Below are 6,800 nucleotides of genomic sequence, written 5' to 3'. Positions count from 1 at the left end.
ATATAGCAGCACAATTCACAATAGCTAGACTGCGGAACCAACCTAGATACCCTTCAATAGATGAATGGATAAAAAAAAATGTGGCATTTATACACAATGGAATATCACACAGCACTAAAAAATAACAAGATCATGGCATTTGCAGGGAAATGGATGGTATTAGGGCAGATTATGCTAAGCCAAGCTAGCCAATCCCTAAAAAACAAATGCCGAATGTCTTCTCTGATATAAGGGGGGTGACTCAAAATGGGGTAGGGAGGAAGAGCATGAGAAGAAGATTACCACTAAATAGGGAAGAGGGGTGGGAGGGAATGGGAGGGAGAAGAGGAATTGCACCGAAGATGGAAGGAGACCCTCATCATTATACAAAATACATGTATGATGATGTGAGGGTAAAAAGAAAGAAAGAAGAAAGAAAGAAAGAAAGAAAGAAAGAAAGAAAGAGAGAGAGAGAGAGAAAGAGAGAAAGAGAGAAAGAAAGAAAGAAAGGTGTCACATTAGATTGGGTAGAGAGAGGTGATGAGAGGGGAGGGGAAGGGGGATAGGAAGGTTAGCAGAATAAAATAGACACTAGTATTGCTGTATGTATATGTGTCTGTATAACCAATGTGTTTCTGCAACCTGTACACTCGGAAAAATGAGAAATTATACCCCATTTGATTCAAATGTATGATATGTCAAGATCATTGTATTGTCATGAGCAACTAATAAAAAAAAAAGAAAAAATAGTGATTCAATTCTATAAATCTATTCTTTGGGCCAAAAGAAACCTAGTAGCAGTCACCCTCTCATCAAGTCATTCCCAAATCCAACACCCACTGGAGGCAGGAGGTGCGGAGGAGACAGCATAGCACCCACCACAGATTCTGCATACGGTGAGGCCTGCTGGGAGAACAGAAAGTGAACAGGAAAGCTACAGGAAGTCCTGAACAATGAGAAGAAAAGGGAAATAGGCATGTGAGAGGAAAGGAAAGGAGAAGGTCTGAATTTAGCAAGGAAAGTTAAAGTGCATGGTTCCTGAGGACTGAATGCACAGAGCAGAGAACAACCCGGAGATGGGGTACCATGAAGGTTGTATTTTCATGCACAACTGCAACTCGGAATTTCAGGCCCCACACATCCTACCTCAAGCTTTAAAAGGCTGAGTATCCCACGGGATCTGGAAACTGCTCCAGCTCATACCCAGCCATGTCATACAGGGAATTCCGCTGGACTGCTGAAGCTTTGGACATCTCACTCTCATGCCCATAACCATAGCCCTCTCTAACAGTGAGGACCCGGGCTGTAGCATGACACAGGAGGCTCCTTTTCCCATAAGGTGAAGTGGAAGCTGTGGCAGCAGCAATGCCTGAGATCCACAACCGGTGTCTATCATAGGGATTGAGAGGTGGAGGTGAGGTGACTGACCATGGCTGTGTTCTGAACGTGGGGCAGCTGGGACAAGGGTCTGCTTATTCGCAGAGGCAACTGCAGCCATCACTGCCTCATAGAACCCCACATCTCGGCAGCGCTTGTACTAGGCATACCCCTCTTCCCTAAGCCTTGTAATACTGCCAATTCCGGAAGCTCATGGTATAAAGCATACACTACTGTGTGTATGCTTTATACCATACCATAGGGCTCATTATATTGCTAGGTCGAATCTGCCACGTTGCCCGAAGGACTGGACACTCTTTGGAACAGTGTCCCTCTTTCCTACAACGATAGCAGCAGCTGTGGTCTCCCATCCCTGGCGCTGTCCTGAGCCTGCTGGTGGACAACTGAACGTGTATTCGTTTGCCTTGGAACTCTGTGTTATCACGACTCCTGATGGCCTCCATTGCATCCTCTGCTTGTTCCATGTGTACAAAGGTATACACTTTCACCATGTCACATTCGATGACTAGACCATACTCCTCAAACTTGGCCTGAAGCTACTTGTCCTTGTCAGGGCAGGTGGGACTGAGGTTGCCCACAGGCAACTTTGTTGAGGTTTTTCTCTTATTTTTGCTGGCTTCTACATTAATATTCACCCCAGGAAGCTTGTAGAGGTGCAGGTTGCATATGGCATCCTCAGCTGCAGTTTTGTGCACAAAGCTATGTTTCTTAATGATGTCACATTCCAGTACCTTCTCATACCATTCGAAGAGTGAGCAGATCTCTTGCTCTATGGCCTTGGTTTGGAATAAACAGCTTCACTATCTCCATACAGCGGCACGGAAATGGCAGGGCGTCTTCCTTGTGGTGTGGATGCTTCTGACAAAAAGCTCAAAAGCTGTTTTTAGTTGTTTTTTAGTTTCCTATTAAAGTTACATTTTTTATGAAGTTAATTTGTTTCAGTTCTGCTGGAATCCTCTTTTTATTACTTCAACCCATTTCTGTTTGCCTGTTGGTTGTGTACTGTAGCTTTGAATATTAAAGTTTATTTATTTTTCCCTGTTGATTTCTGAGTGAGATAGGGACTGAGAATAGTAAGCCACTGTTATGGTGATTTTTTTTTTCAGTTTTAAGAACTATTTGGGCATTGGAAGTTTGAACATTTATATACTTGACCTCTTTCTTTAATGAAGGACTGTGTAGCTACCAGATACAACAAATAATACATGCCAAAATATAAGAATTCTTTCTCTCTCTTTTTTTTGTGGGGGGGAAAGGGGGGACTAGGAATTGAACCCAAGGTTGCTTAACCACTGAGTCACATCCCCAGAACTTTTTATTTTTATTTTTTTAAAACAGGGTCCTGCAAAATTCCTTTGGGCCTTGCTAAGATGCTGAACCTGGCCTTGAAGTTGCATTCTTCCTGCATCAGCCTCCCAAGCCACTGGGATTACAGGCATGCACCACAATGCCTGGCCACCAATAAAGGATTCTTGATAACTGCTTTAGTGTTTCCATATTGGCACATGTAATTCTTGCTTGTTCAAATAGAAAAAAGTATATCTTGTCCTCAATTATTCAAATCTTTACTCCTACCCAACTACTAAAAGCATCTGTAGTGATAACACTAGTCCAGAGTCATAACTTAAAAAAAAAACAAACATGTATTGTAATGACTGAAAACTCTAGTCTTGCTCTGAACCAATCCACCTTTTTACCACAGAGTTGTCTACAATTTTTCAGATCTTTATATCTTCCTTATCACATTCTGGTAACTATAGTTTCATTCATGGAGCAATTGTGTTAGGTTATCCTATATTTTGGATATAATCTTAGATTCTGGGGACTAGGTAGTGACTAAAAAGAACAAATTCTTTGCATTCATAATCTCAATGTTTTCATAAGATAAAAAAATAAACAATAAAATTTCAGATAATGATAAGTGCAGATTCTCAGTCTATTTACCAAACTACTGTCTATGAAATATGCTATTATGTATATAGTTTACATATGTATATATGAGGTAGACATTACAATACCATGTCATTTTTTGTGGAAACCGAATACTGCCATGTCAAGTCATGAACTAGAAAAGTCTTAGGAAGAGCTTGCCTTGGTTGAGAAGTTTTCAGTAATCCAATAAAGTATAGCCAGAGCCAAAGAATGCTGAGCAATGAATTTCCTTGATGGATCTTCATCATCATAAAAATATGTAAATATGGTTACTTATGAACACACTACTGACAATAAAAATGATCATGTTTTTATCTTCCTAAAACTCCCAGATTTTTTCTATACAACTTCATTATTTTTCAAGAAAAGTTGTAGTTTATATAAAAAACGGTCTCCATAAATATCCTCAAAGAGGTCTGAATCCTACATGCTTGTGCAAATAGGCATATTTCATATAATTTACAAAGAAGTGATCATCTAGGGGGAAAATGAGATTATGGATGTTCAAGTTCAAGAACGAGCTCTAGAAGTACTATGGTTGAGATTCATAAATCATACCCACAGGGAGCTGACAAATTTTTAGATGAGTAGGGAAGTTAGTATTTCAGCATATAAGGCAGGGATGGTGATATAAACTTGGAAATCAGCAGCAGCACATAAATGCTGTTTATAGCCCCAGGGATATACTGAACCATTGAAAGAAACTCTATAAATAGATGGAAGATAAAAGCAGAAGAGGGAAACATTTTAGTTATTTTGGAAACCTAACATAATCTTAACCTGGTCTTTGAAAATGGCCTTACAATCAGCTTCATTTCCAAATTTAACATTCTTTATCAAGTCTCTACAGAGGACATCAAATTACAAATCACCAAAAACACTGGTTCCTATTGGGTTGAACTTTGCCTTTTTTTGCAGTGGTCAGTAAGGTTCTAAATGGCCTAGCCTGTGCTCTCTCTAACCTCCTCTGAGGACACTCTTTCTGTTGGCTTGCCATGTTCAACTGTCCCACCTTTTTCACTTCCCTGAATGCTTAGCTAGGAATTTTTCCCCAGGGATGCTGTACCCCATATTTGTGATAGTTCTTTTCTTGCAATTTTCTTCCTCAGTTCTTTAAAGAGTTGATTTATTCTTATCATTTAGGTCTCAATTTAAGTATTATCTCCTCACAGAGGTCTTCCCTGGCCATTGTCACTATGTTCCTCCTACTTTTGGTCAGTCTGTATCGCCTCAATCTCTTCTATCAAAGAACTTTCTATTTCCTGAAATATTATATAATTATTTTTACTGCTGATTTTTTTATTTCATCAAATATTTCTAATACCTCAGATCTTATGTGTATGTTTATTATATCCCCAGTCTCAAGAATATTATTTAGTACCTGAATACCAATTAAATAAATAATTGAAGAATATGAAAGACTTCCATGTATATGGTGGTGAAGTGAGAGATCATAAAATTTTCTCTGCATATTTCTTTGCAGGATAATACTCAGACCAGTAGATTTTAGGTCTTTTTTTTTCTCTTTTTCTATTATGTTCCTATTAAACTGGCATAAAGAATTGATCTTCAAAGTTTTCCCTAATAAGGGAATCAAAAAAAGAAAAAAACAAACAAATCACAATTATACCCAGGAAGTGGACAATGGTTAAGTAAATTATTGAAAATAACTTTAATAATGTATTTTGTGAAATTTGAAATAACTATGAAAACTATAGCATTAGCAGAGATTTTATTGCATTACATTTCTCATATTATGTGAAGCTCATCTGATCATACATTTCAAGGAATGTACTGGAAGAAGCATATTTCTAAATATTTTTGACCAATTGATTTATCCCCAATGAAAAGAGTTTTATAATGAAATGGATTTCATAGAAGAAATTGTCTCTTTTCTATTCCCTTCGCCAACTTTTTAATTTAAAAAATGTGGAGGAGAGAAATTTCGAGGATTGTTGCTATCTTCCACTCAAAATCTCTACTGTGGTGCATGATGGGCTCCACAGAGAGTTCATGCTCCTCTGGGTCACTTCTTCTCCTGTGGTAAACTGTAATTTTCCATCTATTAATGTAACTAGGTTATATGGGGGAAAAACATATTAAGACAGAGCTGTAGTTTCTGATGATACAAGACAGGTAGGGTCAACCATTTCAGCCTCTCCATTCATTAGAAAAGCAGAGAAGGAAGCCCTTGGTGCTTCATCAAGACCAAAGGAATCAGAAAAATAGATCGAAATTGGAGAATTAAAGTGATTGTTCCAGGAGAATAAGGGAAGAGAAAATGAGAAGGAGATGATTACTGTCTTATATAAAGGAAATTTTTCATATCAACATAGAAGATAGCATGTAATATTTTTTAAAATTATATCTTTTTTCTTATTTCTATGAATTCAAGGTCTATATCAACTATCATATTTCTTCAATCACCAGACCTTGTTCAGGGTCTTCCTTTTCTTCATTAGCTTTAGATATTAGATTGGATTTTGATATCTAATCTTGCCTCTAGGAAAGACAAGCCACACAGTTGAGATTTTCTAAGGCTAAGTAGTTCTCAGTTAAAATAGGAGACCTAACAGTTTTTGTTCTGATCCTTTGTTTTGTCATCGTGTTGGGCAAAGAACACACACTTGTATTTGATATGCACAAAATGGTCAAGGGTAAGCCAAGTTGTTTAAGGTGTCCTTCAAGGAGCTGAAAGTGAGCAACTGCAGAGTATGAAACAGAAAGAAATACCTGGGAGGAGAGAGAGAACAAGTATGTTTACTCATTTTCTCTCCTGTTTGTCCAAGATTGCTACTGGCATATGCCAATAGGCTCCAGGGTTCCTGACTCCTTCACTCTGTTTTACCCAACTGAAAAAATTCTAATTCCATCTGAATTTCTAATTCAGACCTTACTAAGTCTTAAGAAGAAAATGAAAATTAATTTAGCAAATACATTTATTATAAAGTTTGAGACTGGAATTAGGGTAGAAATATAGGCATATTCTCCTATTGTACAATGTGATAAGGGTCTATTCTTTTGAACTTGATTTACTGATTAAAAGAGAGAGCTCTTCTGAAAAGCAAATTTAAAGGCACAATCATGGCTATACTTTACCTGTTATTTACATACTACCATCTACTTCTTCAACTTCTATTTTATTTGCTAAAGTAAAGCCATTATTCAAAATAAATCTTGCACCATATTTATTGAGTCAATTTCCAATTTCATTAACAAATTATTTTAGATTTCCTTTGTTTAAAAAACTGTCTTCTTATTTTTAAATGAGAAAATTTAAAAAAAAATTTAAGTCCCTGCCCATATTCAGGGACTACCAACTTCAAAATTGATTAAAAAAATTAGGTTTAGTTTTTCTCCCTAGTCATTCTTTGGGCTCTAGGACCGTTGACTCTTTTAAATTCTTTGACCCACCCCTGAACTAGAAGTTGAAGAGGACAGATCTGAGAAGTTTGCAACCTAACAGAGCTGAACTATTTTGTTCAACCACC

The 6,800-nt window shown here is 37.4% G+C and overlaps 1 pseudogene across 1 annotated transcript; it reads right to left on the bottom strand.

The window, feature by feature from the left end:
* Positions 1–1,133: 1,133 nt before the first annotated feature.
* LOC308641725 (RNA-binding protein 4-like) lies at positions 1,134–4,306 on the bottom strand (annotated as a pseudogene). Its single transcript has 3 exons — positions 4,272–4,306; positions 4,090–4,153; positions 1,134–2,153 (listed from the first exon to the last, which is right to left on the bottom strand). The product of its transcript is annotated as an RNA-binding protein 4-like (transcript).
* Between the last annotated feature and the right edge of the window lie 2,494 nt (positions 4,307–6,800).

This window comes from Spermophilus citellus (assembly GCF_964194105.1).
Source record: "Spermophilus citellus genome assembly, chromosome: 2".
Taxonomy (NCBI): Eukaryota; Metazoa; Chordata; class Mammalia; order Rodentia; family Sciuridae; genus Spermophilus; species Spermophilus citellus.
The sequence above is the reverse complement of the archived record's forward strand: the minus strand, read 5'-3'. Positions and strand labels throughout refer to the sequence as shown.